Source organism: Bidens hawaiensis, unplaced genomic scaffold (assembly GCF_021521415.1).
Source record: "Bidens hawaiensis isolate Kalapana, Puna unplaced genomic scaffold, B.hawaiensis_p1.1 tig00027082_1, whole genome shotgun sequence".
Classification (NCBI taxonomy): domain Eukaryota; kingdom Viridiplantae; phylum Streptophyta; class Magnoliopsida; order Asterales; family Asteraceae; genus Bidens; species Bidens hawaiensis.
The window spans coordinates 126,088-143,436 of NW_027494368.1; the positions used below are offsets into that span (position 1 = coordinate 126,088).

The 17,349-nt window shown below is 35.3% G+C and overlaps 1 long non-coding RNA gene across 1 annotated transcript; it reads left to right on the top strand.

Moving 5' to 3' along the window:
- Nucleotides 1-16,672: 16,672 nt before the first annotated feature.
- On the top strand, nucleotides 16,673-17,338 carry LOC143574685 (uncharacterized). The gene is made up of 4 exons (XR_013142641.1): nucleotides 16,673-16,774; nucleotides 16,865-17,019; nucleotides 17,092-17,181; nucleotides 17,272-17,338. It is a non-coding gene; the product is annotated as an uncharacterized LOC143574685 (long non-coding RNA).
- The last annotated feature ends 11 nt before the right edge of the window (nucleotides 17,339-17,349 follow it).

Genomic DNA, 17,349 nt, shown 5'->3' on the forward strand with positions numbered 1-17,349 from the left:
ACTTTGAACCCCTTTTTCAAAGACCCCAAACAGATGTATATCCTCTTGAATTGTCTTGTCTTAGATGTTGGATCTGAGCATTCTTCTAATTCAAGCTTCACAGTTGTATCTGGATTAGTCCTCTTCAACTCTTCAATATAATCCCTCAATAACCCATATTGGCCTCTGAAATTTCCAATTATATGTTCCCTGGCCAACATCTTTGCCCTATAAGCTTTCATCTCAGACACACCAACTTCAAACCTCCTTTGAAACCTTTCTTTGATGGATTTAACTTTCAGCTTTGGGTCATCTTGAAGATCAGTAACCAAATGGTTTGAGAGGAACCCGGCTGTGCAAGCATAAATTTCCCTAGATTGAAGGCATTTATGTTCATTTATCAACCTTGTAATTTTCCATGAAGCTGTTCTCTTTTGGTATGACAACAACAGTACCCAAGGGCATCTAATAGCAAGTGGGTCTTTCCTTTTTCCCCTACCCCCAATACTTTTCTGGACTGGTCCCTCATCTTTATTAGCACTGCTAGATCCAACCCCCTGCATGTGGGACCCATCTTCCATATCTCCTTCACACACAGCCCTGACCCTTACCAAATCATCTTTTCTTATCCTAATTTGTCTTCTTGTTTCAACTGCATGTGCCTTGATCATATCCTTCACCTCTGCTTTTGTACCAAAAACTTGTCCCACATGGAAAAGATAATCCATGTCCCCCTCATTTCTTTGTTTCTCATTATACATCCTATCATTATCCAACATCACATCATCCATTTCTATGTCCAAAACCTCTAAACTACAATTTGCATCCTGCTGTTCAACTTCAAAATCAGTATGCAGTCTGAAATCCCTCATATCTACATCTACATCATGTGTTTCACCATCTTCATAGTTGAAGTCACTATCTGAATCACTTTCTGAATCTTCATCACCATCCCTAGTTTTCTTAACATTTTTAGATTTCTTTTTGTTCTTAGATTTCTTCATATTCTTTGGTTTCTTAACTGGACAACCCTCTAGATGTTCATCATCATCAGAACTCTCATCTCTCATTTCATAATTAGAATCCCTACTATCATCAGTTCCACTTTCATCTGAACTTGAAGACTCATCTCCACTTTCTTCATCTGAAATTGAAGAATCTTCACTATCTTCATCCCCACCTCCATCCCCACCTCCATTGTAATCCATATCCACCTCATTTGTAGGCTGCACACCATATCCACCTCCATCCCCACCTCCATCTACATCGCCATTGTAATCAATCTCCACCTCATTTGTAGGTTGCACACCAAAAGCATCCTCTCCAAACATAGGGTCAAATTCTGGATCCTCATGACATATATCAATCTGGTCTTGTTGTTCAACAACACCAACATTATTCTCTTCTTGAACATTCACATTTGCATCCTGTTTGTCTTGTTCCACAACTACCTTTTGAACAACAACCTCATTTGTGCTATCTTGCCATTCCAACAACAACCTTTCTTAACTGAGTTTGCTTTATCTAGTACGACCTCGCTTGCAAGAAACTCCTCATTTGTTATCTCTTCAATGGTAAACTTTGAGGTTGAGCAGAAGTATGTGTGTACAGAGGTGAACTCATGCTCAACATACACATTCATTAACTGATTAAAAGCTCCAATATACTTAGCAAATCCCCTAACATCATCATCACTTCCCAAAGCTCTAAGCCCCCAATCCAATTCTGAACCCGGTACTACATAATGGTAGAATCTAACCTTATCTATAGGATAGGATAATTCAAGCAAGATTCGATCAAGCTCGTGAACTGAAAACTTGTCAATATCTAGCATGTCAACAAAATGGACAACGGCTCTGTTATAAACCCGTCCAGGAAATTTAGTGAAACTGCCACCATGGTGCATCTTGATCGTGAACAAATGTGGATTATTTACTACACAAACAAGATTAAACAGCTGTTAGTTAAATAAACCCAATTATAAACCCTAAAGTTTTAACTTACCATAAAACGCATCAGCATTTGATTGTTCATCAGCTTCACGAATGTAGAATCGAGGAGGAGGAGGATCATCCATCTTACGTGTTTAAGTTCTGAGAATGATGTGCAAATTAAGGTATTAACTGTCGGGTTGTTGAGTCGAGTCGGATACGAGGGTTTAGGGTTTAACTGTCGGGTTTTTAATCGCCGGGAATTGATTCGATTGAGAGGGAGGGGGAAGAGTGATACAGGGCTTAGTTGCAAAGATATATGAAAGGACAAAAGTACCCTCACATGCGCCTCACTTGATGGGATTTAACTGACTTTTTCTAACCCAGTTAGCGTAAAGGAAAAAACTTGTAGGAAAAAAAAGTTTAAAGTACACCGCCTGCAAGGAAACTTAGAAAATGACACGAACCGTAATTCGTCTTATTTTAAATGACAAAATTTGTAATTCTGTCTTATGAAAATATACTTAGAAACTTCCAAGGGTATTTTTTTATAAACTACCAGGTAAACCCGATACCCATGGGTATCCCTGTTATCCGACGGGTAATTACCCAATAAATACCTGACGGGTAATGGGCCGTGTATGAGACACAATTTGTTGATGGGTATGTGTTTGTGATTACCAATACCCGGCCCGTTGGCATCCCTAGTATAAACTTTCGTTTTTCATAAATTTTTACAGCCAAGTCAATACGCGGGTACGGCCATTACTTAACATGAATAACAGATTGCATTATTAGTCGAAATTTTCAAAATCTTACCAGCTGGAATGTATGATTGGCTATTGATCGAGATCCCCCTCTGCTTATATTAACTTGTTTTGCTCTGTTAGCTTCCATTTGCTTACTATATTTCTAGGAAAAATCAAATTTGCCACACAAGTTAGAACTTAAAAAATAAGAAAAATATTCACGAACATTTGTTATGATTTGTAAAAAGAAATTCAGCATACATGAGTTTTTTCTAACTCCCAATAATCACACATATGCTTCCAAGCTTCTTCACGACAATCAAATTTCCTTTTCGATCTTGCCAACTCGGGATTGGTTCTTCCTCCATTTTTTTTCCAGTGCCGACTCCCATTACATCGGGTGCGTTTCCAATGGATTTGAAGTCGAGCATTCACATACTCCATGGAAACCTCATTTTATCTCAACAACTCGAATTTTCCCTTTAAAGAATACATTGTGTCCATGTTTATAGAATCAATATAATGGCCTACTGATTATCACTTGCGTCTATAATGAATAGCAACAATTCAAAGACAGTCCACGTTAACATGATTTATTATATGCATATGTTTATTATTATCTTACATCTAATGTTTTTTTTTCTTTTTCTATCTACATGTCTCCACACGTTAGAACATAGAAGTGTGTACATTCATAGATAAAAAGATGTTGTATTTAACGAAGTAATTATATATTTCATGTAAGCAAAACGTGATTACATAACAAAATACTTCCCTAAAATTAAATTATGATTATGTGTAGCTTTGGGCATAGTGTCATACAACTTGTAAATAGGGGTGTTAATCGAGTTAACTCGATCAAGTTTTGGGTTAATCCAGGTCGGGTTAGTCGGGTTGTAATAATGCTGCAATATTTATCAAACATGATCCTGGAACCCGAACCTAATGATAATACGCGTTAATCGGGTTAACCCGAATAACCCAATTAATAATTTTTGTAGCTATTTAACCTGAACCTAATTAGCTTATTCGGTTTTGGGTCGGGTTGGGTTAATCGGGTTCGAGTATTTTGGCCACCCCTACTTGTAAACTGAACATATGGACTCATTTTATATCAATTTACAAAAATAACTCATCAAAATTCATGGACATGGCAGTGAATATAGAAAAGGGCTATTGAAGTGAAAGTCTAATCAACGAAGATCACTCTCACTCATCAATTCAGCCACATAATGGTATTCAATATCGAACTAAACATATCATTTATTACTAATTGAGTATATATCAAAAATTAGTTCAATTGATACATGAATCTGCAAATATTGATAGACTGAGTAAGTCTCTTGCCAAAATTTCTTCACACAGAATCAACAACTTCAATAGTTTGTAAAGAGGAAGGCTTTCGTGAGGGAGTAATTGTAGCATGATGGGGTTTGCATCATTGATACGGGACGTGGACATACAGGGATTAACATCCCGATTTCTACGAATAGTTGAGTTCCTCTGGAGAGTGATGCCGATGGATACTAGGAGAAGATAAATCAATTTTATTTAATTAGCTTTACATCTTACTTTCTCAACTTTATGTGATACGTAACTTTTTTTTATTTTTTATTATTAGTGTTATCTTTATGAATATTATATACCTACACAAAAACTATAAACTAACACTGCTATAATATATTTCACTAATGTCCTACAACTAGTAAATTGAGTTAGATTTGTTAATATGTTATTAATGTGCTAAAAGTAGTTATAAAATAAATAACTAAAATTATACTAATCTAGACACTAAGTAATACTCTAGACTCTTAAACTTAACTTAAACTACTAACCGGCAAGTGAACCGGTCGACTCTAGTACAGCTAAGTAAGTCCGGATATCAAACCCACGAGACTCTTTAAATTACGAAACTAGCAAATTAGACTCAACTACAAGACACGACTATTTATTAATAATATTTGAGGGGGATTTTAAAACTAATTAATTAAAACTCTAATAATAATTAACTAATGATTACTTTAATTTAACTATTAATAAACTAATTAATATAATAATAAAACAAACCCTAATTATTATAATAATACTAAAACATAATCATTACTTATTAGTTAATCAATAATACTTAAACCTTAATTAGTTTTAACTAATAAACAATTTAGAAAACTTGGATTAATTCAGATGATTAAAATAACTACCCAGGCCGGAATCCCCAAAGTTACGGTTATTAGTTTAAATGGAAAAACGCAAGTTATGGAACCGGTATCATAAGATAGACCCTTGACAGAAAACCCGAACAGGACCCTTGAACTTCAAGAAGACGCCTATGGATTTCTAACAAGTTTTAAGACTCACCAATTTTATATTAAACTTCCTTACGGTTATTTAATTGCTTATGTCTAAGTATATTTTATGACGAAAACCTACCTTACAGCGCAGAAATCAAAAGATAGCAAAGCAAACCTAATTAATTTAATAGACTAAGCTGACAATCAAACCTAGACGGACTCCTTACGAAGAACTAAATCTAGCAATCCCGACAAGCAAAGATCTATTAATAGCCTATCACTTTACATCTTTTTATACTAGCAGCTCACTTTTATTTGTTTAATTGATTTTATTTTTTCTATGATCTTAATTGATATCAATCATAAACTAGTCAAGAACACACAGTAAATGACCTAACAAAACCCTATCCTATGAAACAATCAACAAGGGCAATGTGAAACAATAAATTCAAGTAAACAAAACCAAGCAATCATACGCATCAACTTAATAAAATTCAACCGTTTACTTAGAACATAATATCCATAACGAAACGAAAATCCAAATAAAATCAAACCGAACTAATGGTTCATCACGACCTAGGCAGTCTATGGAATTTAGCCTAGCATATTAAAATCTAAATCAAACAAAACAAATAATAACGAAAACATGGTGAAAATATAAGAAACGGGGAATCGAATATGATAAAACCCTTAAACTCGAACGTGAACGTGTAGCTCTTCACCGGATGTCCTCTTACCTTCAAAATCACCAACAAACTCGTAAAATAGCTCCAAGAACTCCCCAAAATCGGCTGGTGGCTTTCAGGTTATGTCAGGTTTAAGTTAATGGTGTTTAAATAGCGAAAACAAGGCCCGACAATAAGCAAAAACGAATTAAAAACCCATCAGCAGCCCCTAGGCGCCGCGCTAAGGGCATTTAGCCTTCCCCCTTCGCGCGGCGCGGCTTGCTTCTCCAAGGGGCCGGTCAGACCGGCCCGGTCTGACCGGTTCTCTGTTCTGGTTCTTCCTGACGCGTTCCGGATCTCCGTTTCGACTCGTTTTTCGCCCTTTTTAATCACGATCAAATCTCGGAACCTACGAAACATAAAAACGTTAGTAGTATATGAATCTTGACTTAAAACGAACAAAAACAATTAAAATATTAAATAAAATAAAAAAGAGAAACATAAACGTTTAGCATTATATCAAATATCCCACACTTATTCTTTTTTCGTCCTTGAAAAAGTTTGACGCAGTTGGATCAGAATCAGAAAATTATTGTTACATGTAGGGCTTACATGTAGTGTGTCCCTTATGGTCCGTTTCTTAATGGTAATGAGACGCGAGCAAGGGGACCCCACATGGCTAACAACGTGAATGATCAAGTATGTAGTGAATTTTGTACTTTTGTACTCTTGTGATCATGTTTATAGACTTATAAGGGTTTGCTCTTTTTGGCTTTATTTAAATATTCACAACCCCACTTAGGAACTGTGAATACCCAGATGAACAGTCGGCATACAGACCTATGGTCTCCGGACCCGAAGCATCCCATCAATACAAGATTTAAGGTTATAAAACCATACGCCAATGAGGTGTAAAACACTAAACTAGCAGTTTTAAGATTTATATCACAGGCTACACGACATACTCTAACGTTAAACCTACCCAAGCATCATATGATAACATATTCAGATTTTTAAAATTTATGACATTTCCACTTTTCATACCAATTATTGAGGCTTGAGTATGGCCCGACCTTTCATTACTTATTTTCCACGGACAAAACGCTTTACCCACAAAAGATTTCCGATTTAACCATTTTATCAAATTTGCCCTTTCATTTTCAAGGCTGAGCCTACCGACACATCCCAAGTTAAGTGCGCTTTCTTTTATTTATCTCATATTATTAGTAGTTTGAAAAATCGATTTCCGATAAATTCATCATCTCCCACTTTAACGCAACAAAAACTAGACTCAAGGGACATTTTTAAAACATTTTATTATTATTATTATTATTAATTATTATTATTATTTTTTTTAAACCAAATACGAAAACAAAAAAAAAACTAAAATTAGTTAAAACAATTGTGTCCCATCCCCACACTTATATTTTGCATTGTCCTCAATGAGGGCACGGGAAACATGACTCGAAAATATTTAAAACAAAACTAAAAATATAAAAATAAAAAGCAAAAACCTAAAAAAAATAAAAACAAAGACATAAAAATAAAATCATAAAAATATAAAAACAAAGTACAATGGAAAAGACTTAGCTGGTAACATGCGAGACTGTCAATGTGCCAGTCTATTTCCATAGGTGCTCTCCTCACCGACCGCTCAACATGAAAGGGTAACTCATTCTCTCTTTCTGAACGGACACGGCCTCTCCTCTCGACAAACCTAAGTAACATCAAACATAAAATCTAAAATTAAAGGTTACTTATAAAGTTCAAGCATCCACCAACTTCCAACCCGCCAACCCAACCAAAAAGTCTAAAATAATATCCGTACAGACCAAATAAAAACAAAAACATCATAAAAAAATAAAATAAAAACATCACAAAACATAAACTCCTATGTCAGCTCGTCAACTCAATCCTCGTCTTCTTCCTCCTCCGACTCCGACTCCTGCTCAAGAATACGGTATTGCTCAGCATTATCAATTTCTGGGTAACCCGTCCTATAAAAAGGTACTTCATGACCATAACCCGAACCACCCGGGGCACTCGACCGGCTCGGACCCGAAGCATCCGGCTGACGAAGAGAAGCAGGCAACCCAATCCTCAGCTCAATCATCATATATCTCATATGCTCATCCTGCCTCCGCTGGTTCGCCTCTATCATCTGTCTCAACTCGTCCCGGTTCTCGGTCACATAACCCCTGATCTGATCAAAACCGGACTCCATCCGGGCATATAACAAATCTAAAGTAATATCCTCGGGGCGAGGCTCTCTGACCGGGAACTGAACACCCGGCCTCTCTGATCTGTGAAGCGGCCTTGGTGACGGGACGGTAAGCCGGCTCTCATAGCCACAGCAGCCGCGGTCCTCACCGGTGGATTAATCTGTGGGCCCGTCTTGACATCCTCCCACTCTAACAGATCGGACCCCTTCAAAATTCCAGCATTCCTCAAATCCTTAACCTCCAAAAACTCCCTAACGGGTCCCTCTGTCAAAATATCCGGTTTAAACCTATCAAACACACCCAAATATCTAGCAATCCGTGTAACGTATGGGCCCATATCCAACCTTGACCTATTTTTTGTTCCCCCACGTCTCTTCCGATGAAACGACCACGCCAAAAGACTCGCGTAGTTTATCGGAACCTTCTCAACCATCGCCATCAAACAGAAAATATCCAACCAATTTACCTTATTGTCGCCCGAACCCCGACCAATCAAAGTATTAACCAAAACTCGGTGGATAAACCGAAGCACGGGATCTCGAATATCCGACGCCACATTCGCTCCCAGAAACGAACAAATAGAAATTTTGTTCCAAAAAGTGACCAACTCGTCCGAACCAATACTCACATCATGCTTATTCAAAAACGCACCCCTTAGACCCGTCACAAACCCCGGTTCTCTCACCTCCGCATCCGTATAAAAGCCACTAGCTACCGCGAACTGTGCGATAGTCATATTGTACAATTGTTGACCCAAAGCAAACGACACTGCATCTGACTGAGCAATATTACCATCTTTATATTTAAACGTGCTCAAAAACTCAAGTGTCAGCTCGTGGTACTGTGGTTCGTTTAAATCTAACATCGCCCTAAACTTTGAGCCCAATAACTCTTCAATGTGCTCTTTTTGACCAATCGAACCCACTAACTCCCAATTTATCATTTTGAATGTGAGAAGATCCGAGTTAACTAACTTACGTAATTGATCGTACTCGGGCGAATTAACATCAAACTTAAGGTTGATGCTCGATCACCCGAGCCCTCGGGTCTATGAAAATGACCGGTTCCGGCTCGCCACGTGGTTGCGCGGTCGGATCTCGTTTCCTTTTACCCGCCACTTTAGACATCTAAACACATTGAAACAAGCAAACAAACATGGGAGTAAGTAAATAAAAACTAAAAAGAATAAAACAAAATATTTTTTTAATTTTCAGATTTATATATATATATATATTAAATCAAAACTGAAAATAAAATAAATTTTGGAAGTTCGGGTTACAAAATATTTTAAACCGACTCATTTAGATGAAAAACAAGTAGGTGCGAGTGGTTTAAATATTTGCTTAAAAGCTAACGGATAACCAACTTGTTAAGACTTTTACTAGTTTATAAATCCGAAAATAATCACACCGACTCAACAAACATCACCTCCTCCTAGCACTTTAATTGTCCCAATTAAACCCAAGTGCCAAAACCCGCAAAATTGAGTCGAAAACGAGCGAAAACACCACTTTGGTAAAATATATATATTGCTTAAAACTTGTTTTCCGGCTCGTATTTAACTACTAAAACACTAAAATTCAACATCTCAAACCAAAATCCAACGCAAGATACACTCGTTTAAACCCCAAACCGATAACCCGACTGCAACCGAAAACAAAGTTTCAACATATTCCAACCTAACAACCGTACCCAAAAATCAAAACAAAACTGCCAGCCCTTCAACCGCACCCAATAATCTAACTTAAACATCTTACTTGAACAAAACCTAACCACAAAGTTTGTAAAATCTAAGCTAAAACTAACACTAATAAAGTACAAAGATTACAAAAATTACAAGAAACCATACCTTTGATAGTGAAAACCCGAATGAACTTGCAAATAATTAAGAACTAAAGTGTGTGCAAGTGAGAGATTTAGTGAGCTATGCATGTTGGTAGAAGTTATAATAAGTCATATATGTCTTTAGTGGATTATACGTGTTAAGAAAAATCTTTTAATAGACATGTCGCAATAGCCAGGGCATATTATGTTTGAAACATATGCAAATAAATAAAATACTCTTTTGTATTTTATAGATATATCGTATTAAACTGTAACGAGTCATATTAGATAGCAAAAAAAAAAAAATAAGGATCCATAACGGGTCACTTTATCAAGGTTGGCCACCATTAATCTGCACTCCTATGCTTAGCCATAATTCACTCATTAAGTATTAGGCTATGAGCTATACATTCACTTCTTTTTAACTCAATGTAGGTGTTCCATCACCCACTTTACCCCTTTTCTCTCTATCTCATCATAAGAAAGTGGGATAGCCTTGCTTAACTCCCCTCAATTTAATTTTAAAGTAATTTTTAAATTGCTGTGTGTTTGTGTAGAGGATTTAAAAGCCTGTGTATTAACACTTTAACCTATCTTGCCTTTAACACCCGTTAACCCATGAAGGGAGTATTTTCCCATTATTTAACCTTTGTCAAATTAACAATAATGCCATGAATGTTAAGATATACATAGGGTCTTAGACTTCACTAATTAAAGTTAAATCTAGTCGTTCATAGTAAATCTTCAAACATTAGAGAGAAAAAAACTATTCGATTAACAAACCAAAACCAATATATTAAGTGTGTGAAAACACGCTAAGCTACTTCAAGCTCGACAAGGATTGAGCTCCACATCATTTAATTAAACTATTAAAGAAGTAAAAAAAGTAATTTACCTATAAGCTAAAACTGTAAAAAGTTTATAATTCCCTTATTTGTGAACATGTCTTATGAAAACCATTAAGATAATAAAGGCTAGAAATTTAAAATGGATTCATGTAGGCTATTATAATTTATTAATAAATTATTTACAAATTCAAAATTTAAATGTGCATACATAAATGATATATTAACTAATACAAAATGAATTTAAATTAAAAAATATTAAATTTTTATATTTTAATAAAAAAGGTAAAATAAATATATGCATAAATGTTTATTTATTTAATTTTTCGAATTAAATTGATTATTTATAAGATAAAGTTTCAAATAAGTAAATTTTTTTTGAACGGCGAATTTCACAGTTAAGTTAGACCGCAACTCCTTAATGAGGAGCCCCACCACCCCACTAAGGCCGAACTATGTTGTCTTAACCGGGCCCACGCTAGCATCCGAGTTTGGCTTGACGTTCCCCGAGAAAATTTCAAGCCATCTGTCACTATACAGATGTTGTACCCTGCACAAGAGAAGCCTCTCTGGAGTAAATATACTGTAATAGAAAACTCGGGGGGTTTCAAGATTTGAACCTGACCCCTCAAAGAGGGTAATCACTTATCCATCATTAGCATAACCACTCCATCAGAGGTGGAGGGTTTTCAAATAAGTAAATAATCTTAATTTATCGAGACATCTTTATGCCTATTGTTATATAAAAAAATCAAGCAAGCTTACAATTTAGAAGCACATGATCTAGAGTGTCCATTACAAGTGCACTTATTACCCAAAAATTAAACATCTGAACAGTATCGACAAACATATAACTTATAATTACGTGATCTTGATGTCTATCATATCTATCATATTATGTGTTTTTTAACTTGTGACTCTTTATAATGAGAGAAAACTATGTTGAATTCTCTGTCTCATTTTAGGTGTCGGCTAGGTTTGTTACGGTACAAGAACTAAACCCAACGCATAATTTCGTTAAATTGACATGTATAAAACAAGAACATGGATGTTGTGACAACAAGTTGACGCCAATTTGGTCGGTATCGGTTATGCTCGTTACGATACCAGAACTAAACATGAAAAATAATTTCGTCGTCTGCTAGGTTCGTTATGTTAAAGACATGTACTTTTTTTTGATAAAAGTACAATCAAAACTTAAAAAGAAAAAAACTATATTTTGAATGGTAAAAAGAAAATAATCGATTACTATATCATGCATCTACACTCTTTTTTTATTTCGTTTTTTACGCCAACCAACTTATAGATGCATGATATGATAATCACATAAGTACTTTGTTTAAATGAAGAAAGCAATACCAAAGCACCAACATGTCAAATTTGATTAAGGAAAGATTTTAATAAGTTTAAACTTTATATTTTTTCCAAAAAAAACATTGGAATTACAGAAAACACAGGATGTGTTCCTCCTCTTAGACGGTTTAACCTAAAATTATCTGGCGCCAAAAAAACTAATTGAAGCCGAACACGAAAAATAACAGGGCCTAGTGGCTAGGGTTCAATCTTTCACAACCTCCATTAGCCACACTTGTCTCCTCCCCTGCACTAGTAAGCTTAACTACAGTTTAATGAATATCAAATGCTTAATTTAGGGTTCCATAAGTTTTAACATATCCACACACAGAAGCAATTGTCTACCACATTCACAAACAACAACCGGTCAGTGCGATTAACGAAAAGGTAAGAATTCCTATGTTTCATTTTACTCAGTACCATTACAAAAAGGATGATTTTGTTGTTCTGTTTGAGGTTTAAAGTAGAGATGTTTGTCTTGAAATTTAAAATATTATGAATTTTCATTGTAAAGTAGATTTTTTTTGGATTTGATTGTGATATGGTTTGTGACTAGGGTCTCATATAATACATGATGCAAGTAATTTGCTTTAATTGGCATTCTCCTATTGATGTTGTTAATGACGTCATGGAGAAGTAATTCAAGATTTTAAGTAATAGTTGATTGTTAATGCTGAGGCAGTCAAGGAAGGGTTTGTCCCAATTATATATGATGCAAGAAATTTGTCAATGCTAATGTTTCACCATCTTTTCTCTGAGTTTGTATAAAAAGTTTTAAAGTATTAACTTCTAGATGTAAAGGTACTCATTGTGTTAATCTAATTTCAAACTTCTTAGTTTATGAATAGGTTAATTGCTCAAATGGAATGAGACTTATGTTATTTTCTTGATGTATAATATGCAGATTGGTCATATGTAATTTAAAGGTATTGTTGCAGACCATTAAAGAGAGGAATCAAGGACACGTTAACCCTGAAGTTAGTTCATTTTTTATCATCTTTTTATTGTGTAGACTCTAATGGTTGTCCTAACTAATTAGGGGTGTCCAAAATACCCGAACCCAATTAACCCGACCCGACCCGACCAGACCCCGAATAAGCTAATTAGGGTCGGGTTAAGTAGGGTAAACAAGTATTAATCGGGTTATTTGGGTTAACCCGATTAACCTGAATAGTAATAGGGAAAAAATCGGGTTTGGGTTAACCCGAATAACCCGATTATCTTATACTAATACTTATACTAATATATAGGGAAAAAATCGGGTTTGGGTTAACCCGAATAACCCGATTATCTTATACTAGTACTTATACTAATATATAAGGATTGATGCCCAAAACTCAATTCCACCAACGAATTCTATTTATGATCTCATGCTAATGTTCAGTACTACTATATTTGATACGCTATAACGTGATTCTTTGACAAACAATTGTATTATAAACTCATCCAGACATTCCCAATGACATTACAAACATAGTTGGATTCAATAAAATGTCATTTGAAGCAAATGATATACCTGGGTTATCTCAGTTAGGTAATTGTATATATTAAAATTAACCTCAAAATATAGAGTAACCCAACCCTACTAACCCGAATCGGTTTGGTCAATTCTGGTCAAAACCGGTTTGGCGAGAAACCGGTTCAGGTTGGAAACAAATTTTAGGAGGGAATTACTCGACCATATATGAACCGACTAGTGTCGGGTTGAAATTGGTTGCAATGCACGAGAATACGAACTACTCTACAAACCATCGGGTAGGGACGGTTTGGGTCAAACCGGTTTTAGTGTGATATCGGGCCGGGTCAGAAACCTGTTTTCTTGTCTCAACCAATTAGAGTTACTTAGATTTAGTTGGTGAAATTGGTTTCTACTTATTATTTTTACCATTTCTAATGTTAAAAATAGGTTGGTTGTATGATTTGGTTTGCTAATGTTCAGTTCATTAACATATCCATGCTGCTGACTTTTAAGTCACATATCTGTTTTAATGGAGATATTAATTTCAACTTCAATAATACATATAAAAAAATATTGTATTCTATTTCTTTTCACGAAAATGCAAATTATAATATATTTCAACAATGGAAACCAAATATTAAATTTAACAAATATTATAGTAAAAAAAGTGAGCTGCCAGTTAGGGGTGTAAATAAGTTGAGTCAAGCTAAAGCTCAACTTCGGCTTATTTTGACTAATTAGTGCTCGAGCTTCTGCTTGTTTCGAGTTCGACTTGAGAGTTGTTTTTTCAATCTCGAACTTGGGCTCGACTCATTTTTTATTTGTTATGTAATTTATTAATAGATAGATTTCAAAAAAGATATTGGGTCATCTCAGTTAGGTATAATAAAATTTAATCTTAAAATATAGATTAACTCGATTAACCCGACCCGACTAACCTGAAACCCGATTGAAACCTGAACCCGACAAACCCGAACCTTAATAGGGTCGGGTTGCGGGTTAGTTTTTTCTTTTGCAAAACCCGATTAACCCAAAACCCGACCGGGTTGACCCGATTAACACCCCTAGTCCTAATCAACCTGCTTAATAAATGTTTTTAAATTTCTAATGACAATGTTTATCTTTTATTATTGTTTCGTTTTTTTTTTTATTTTGTGTTGAATCTTACCCGACACGAACCGTCAAAACGACCCGAAAAATTATATTTCCGGTTTTTTTGTTGCAGTTATTAAGTGTATTTATGATCTTTAAAGTTACCAATCATTTGTCACATAATGTTGCAGGATGGCTCAGAAATTGTTGCGATGATTAAAGAGTTATTGGAAACTCAGATATGACCCGTTGAGGATGATGGCGGGGACATCGAGTACATAGGATTTGATACGTATGCTTCTTTGATACTCTGGTTATTGTATATTTAACTTAAATATATATGATATCGTCTATTTAACACTTTTAAGTTTGATAGATAATCTGGAGTTGTGAAGCTAAAAATGCAAGGAGCATGTAGCGGTTGCCGAAGCTCATCTGTCACTTTGAAATCAGGAATTGAAAATATGCTTATGCATTATGTGCCAGAGGTAGTTGTTATTAATATTTGCTGCTTGTTTTCTTGTTTAGCTTTTGACCCGTTTGACCTTTTGACACATTTTTTTGCAGGTTAAAGTAGTGGAATATGAATTTGAGGCTGAAAACCACCAATAAAACTCAGGTCAGTTTTCAATTTCTTATACTTATACCATGTATCACATCTTTAACTAAATCTCATTTCCCCTAAATCAATTCACAGAAGTTAGGTTTCTGAGTGCGGAAATCGACGATTGGTCAAGCATTTGGCTCCGATAATTTGAATTTGGCAGTTCCTAAGGTACGTACAGTTGATCTACGATTTGATATTTTTTTTCAACTGCTATTGATCTTTTTTTCTTTCTTTTCCAATGTGAATTATGCAGAGATTTGATCAAACCGATGTTATAAGGTAGTTTTAGAACCTGATTTCTTCATTAAACCTAATATGGAATTCAATTTATGTTTTTGGTTATTGATTTATTCTTCTATAGGTCGTTGGGTTTCAACTTCTTCAGTTCCAAAATCAATTTTAATTAAGGTAACTCTAAATATTTTATCATTTTTAAATGATTGTGCCTCAAGGACAACCTTCTTTTCTCTGTTTTGTGTTTTTTGTTGAAAGATCTGATCTTTTTTCTGGTTCTGCTCAAGGGCCATAACTGTCATTTTTGAGTTAACGGGTCCGAATTTCAATTTTCATTTTCAGTGAACGGACAAAGTTATCAATGTTTGGTTCTTCATGGTACCAAATATAGTAACAGACCTTACATTTTAATTCCCGATTCCGACATCACAATAACATGATAACACGTTCTATATACTTTCCAAATTGTAGATCTTTACAGATGATAATCTAAGGACGACATGCTTTTTTATTCGTGTACGGGTTAATCGGGATTGTGTATTTTAGACACCCATATATATATATATGTATATGTATGCTTATAATGTGTTATTCGATGCTTTTAGTGTCTTCTTTTCTAACTAATTGTCCAAATTTGCAATTACCGGAGACTATTTGTGTCCATTTTGTTTGCTGAGATGTGCAAGTTCTAAGGTAGTATATGGTTTTGACTTAATTTCAGTATCATTTTTTAGTATGCATTTAATATTTGTGTCCCATAGATCATAAGGCACATGCACCGATCAGCCGGTGTCCCGATGATTGAGTGCTATGTGCCTTATGTCCAAGGCTTGATGCAAAACTACTATCGAGCCGGGGGTCTCACCGAAAGCAGCCTCTCTATCCTTATAGGGTAGAGGTAAGGCTGTCTACATCTTACCCTCCTCAGACCCTACCATAGCTTTGCTATTGGTGGGATATACTGAGTACGATGATGATGATGATTTAATATTTGTGTCATGTGATCATTTTCTGGTTATCTTGATGTCTTTAGGGTCTCAAATTTCACTTAACCTCATCTCATGATCTATTTCGTTTTGATTAGGTTGGTAACTTACATAAATCTTTTATTATTTTGTTGTTATTTTTAACCAGAATATTTATCACCATTCTTCTGTTATTATGTGTAGGTAAATGAAGTGTATTGGTGAATGCTGATGAATCTAATTCTGAGGTAAGATTCAGATTATCACCCATATATTGCTTTTATAGATTGCTCATAGTCTCTTTTATTTATTACACTTAAAATAATTTAACTGTTTACTTTTGTTTGTGGACACCACATGTTCATGTTTTTTATTTATGTGCACACTTAAAATATTGCTTTTAAAGATTGCTCATAGTCTCTTTTATTTATTACACTTAAAATATTTTTAGTATGCTTACAGGTTCTTGCCAACTTCTTGTCCACTCCACTGGCCAATGGTATAGACGGGGATGCTGGATGGACTTAGGTTGCCTTTGATTTGGATCCATCCGTGGTTAAGGTCGGTTACCACTAGTTAATTAGACTGAGATTGTTATTGGTAACAAACTGAAAAAAAGCGTTTAATTATTTTTTCTCTCTATCTGAGCAGGCGTCTAGTAAACTTGGTTTCCCAGTGGGGATGGATCGCGTGCTGCTGTTTTGCAGTCTGCTGGTATTTCTTCTCCAAAAGCTGTCATGGTCATGTATGAAGGAAGACAGAGGGTGGCTGAAGTTGTTGAAAGGATCCGCCTTGCGTTCCCTGCAGTAACTATTTCTCTCCCTCAAACATAAGATAATAAACCTTGTTTAATGTTTCTGATAGAAGCTGGTTTATAGGTACCTATATATGATCGCGCTCAGGACATTCCGCATCTCTTAGATCTTAAGGAGGCAGGGGCAACCAATGCTATTCTAGAAAATGCAGAGGTATTATTATTATTATTATTATTATTATTATTATTATGACATGAACACCAATTTGATGAAGCTTTAAATTCTGATTGGTTGGAAGTGCAGACAAGTTTGCAGCTTGGATCAAAGCTTCTGAAAGGGTTAGGTGTAATGACTGATGATGTAAACATTTGTAAGTCAACT